We start from the raw sequence: 2,476 nt of genomic DNA, 5'->3' as shown, positions 1-2,476 counted from the left end.
GAAATTTTCCTGGGTCAATATGTTTGAGGTTCTTTCCCACTTTCTCTTTCACTAGAGTGAGAGTATCTGGATTTATGTTGAAGTCCTTGATACACTTGCAATTGATCTTTGTACAAAGACACAAGAATGGACCAATTTGCATTCTTCTACATGCTGACCTCCAGTTGAACAAGCACCACATTTTGAAAATGCTGTCTTTTCTCCATTGGATTGTTTTGGCTTCTTTGTCAAAAATTAGGCGACCATATGTGTGTGGCTTCATTTCTGGGTCTTCATTTCTATTCCATTGATCTACCTGCCGATCAATCCCTGTACCAATACCATGCAGTTTTTTTTTTCTAATCACTATTGTTCTGTAGAGTATCTTGAAGTCAGGAATGGTGATTCTCCCAGAAGTTCTTTTATTGTTGAGAATAGTTTCCACTATCTTGTGTTTTTTATTATTCCAAATAAATTTGCAAATTGCTCTTTCTACATCTATTTAGAATGGAGTTGGAATTTTGATGGGGCTTGAATTGAATCTATATATTGCTTTTGATAAGAAGGCCATTTTCACTATATTAATCCTAGTGATCCATTAGCATGGGAGATCTTTCTATCTTCTAATGTCTTCTTTGATTTCTTTCTTCAGAGACTTGAACTTCTTGACACACAGATCTTTCACTTGCATGGCTAGATTCACACCAAGATATTTTATGTTATTTGTGACTATTGTGAAGGGTATCATCTCCCAATTTTCTTTCTCAGTCCATTTATCCTTTCAGTAGGGTAAAGCTGCTGATTTGTTTGAGTTAATTTTATATCCAGTCACTTTGCTGAAGTTTTTTTAGCTGTAGGTGTTCTCTGATGGATTTTGGGGGAGGAACTTATGTACACTATCATATCTTCACTTCCTCTTTCCAATTTGTATCAGTTTGATCTCCTTTTATTGCCTAATTGCTCTGGCTAGAACCTAGAGTACTATATTGAGTAGATAGACAGAGAATGGACTACCTTGTCTTGGCTTTTATTTTAGAGGAATTGCTTCAAGTTTCTTTCCATTGAGTCTGATGTTGGCTGTTGGTTTGCAATATATTGACTTTATTATGCTTAGGTAGACTTTGAATTCCTGATAACATGAAGGGGTGTTGTATACTGTCAAAGGCTTCTTCAGCATCTAATGAGATGATCATGTATTTTTTCCTTTGAGTTTGATTATAGTGGATTATGTTGATGGATTTCCATATGTAGAAACATCCTTGTAGCCCTGGGATGAAGCCTAATTGATCATGGTGAATGATCATACTGATGTGTTCTGGGATTTGGTTTGTGAGAATTTTATTGAAAATTTTTTCAATATTCATGAGGTAAATTGGCCTGATGTTCTCTTTGTTGGATCTGTGCGTGATTTATATATCAGTGTAACTATGGCTTACAAAAAGATTTTATTGAATAGTTTGAGAAGTATTGGTATTAGGTCTTCTTTGAAAGTCTGATATAATTCTGCACTAAAACCATCTGTTCCTAGGTTTTTTGTTTGGGAGACTTTTAATGACTGATTCTATTTCTTTTTTTTTTTTTTATTAACTTGAGTATTTCTTATATACATTTCGAGTGTTATTCCCTTTCCCGGTTTCCAGGCAAACATCCCCCTCCCCCCTCCCCTTCCTTATGGGTGTTCCCCTCCCAACCCTCCCCCCATTGCCGCCCTCCCCCCACCAGTCTAGTTCACTGGGGGTTCAGTCTTAGCAGGACCCAGGGCTTCCCCTTCCACTGGTGCTCTTACTAGGATATTCATTGCTACCTATGGGGTCAGAGTCCAGGGTCAGTCCATGTTGATTCTATTTCTTTAGGGGTTATGGGACTGTTTAGATTGTTTATCTGCTCCTGATTTGAATCTGGTACCTGCTATCTGTTTCTAAAATCATCCATTTCTTCTAGATTTTCCAGTTTTGTTGAGTATAGGCTTTTGTAGTGGGATCTGATGGGCTTTTTTTTTTCAGTTTCTGTTTTTATGTCTCCCTTTTCCTTTCTGATTTTGTTAACTGTGATACTGTCTTTGTGTCCTCTAGTTAGGATGGCTAAGGATTTATCTATCTTGTGATTTTTTTCAAAGAACCAGCTCCTGGTTTTGTTGATTCGTTGTGTAGTCCTATTTGTTTCAACTTTGTTGATTTCAGCCCTGAGTTTGATTATTTCCTGCTGTCTACTCTTCTTGGGTATATTTGCTTCTTTTTGTTTTAGACCTTTCAGATGTGCTGTTAAGTTGCTAATGCATGCTCTATCCAATTTGGAGTTACTCAGAGCTATGAGTTTTCCTCTTAGAAATGCTTTCATTGTCCCATAAGTTTCAGAATATTGTGATTTCATTTTCATTAAATTCTAAAGAGCCTTTAATTAAATTCTTTCTTAATTTCTTCCCTGACCAGGTTATCATTGAGTAGAGAATTGTTCAGCTTCCATGTGTTTGTGGGATTTCTGTTATTTTTACTGTTAT

This window comes from Rattus norvegicus, chromosome X (genome assembly GCF_021556685.1).
Source record: "Rattus norvegicus strain SHRSP/BbbUtx chromosome X, alternate assembly SHRSP_T2T, whole genome shotgun sequence".
Classification (NCBI taxonomy): domain Eukaryota; kingdom Metazoa; phylum Chordata; class Mammalia; order Rodentia; family Muridae; genus Rattus; species Rattus norvegicus.
Note: the sequence above shows the minus strand (reverse complement) of the source record.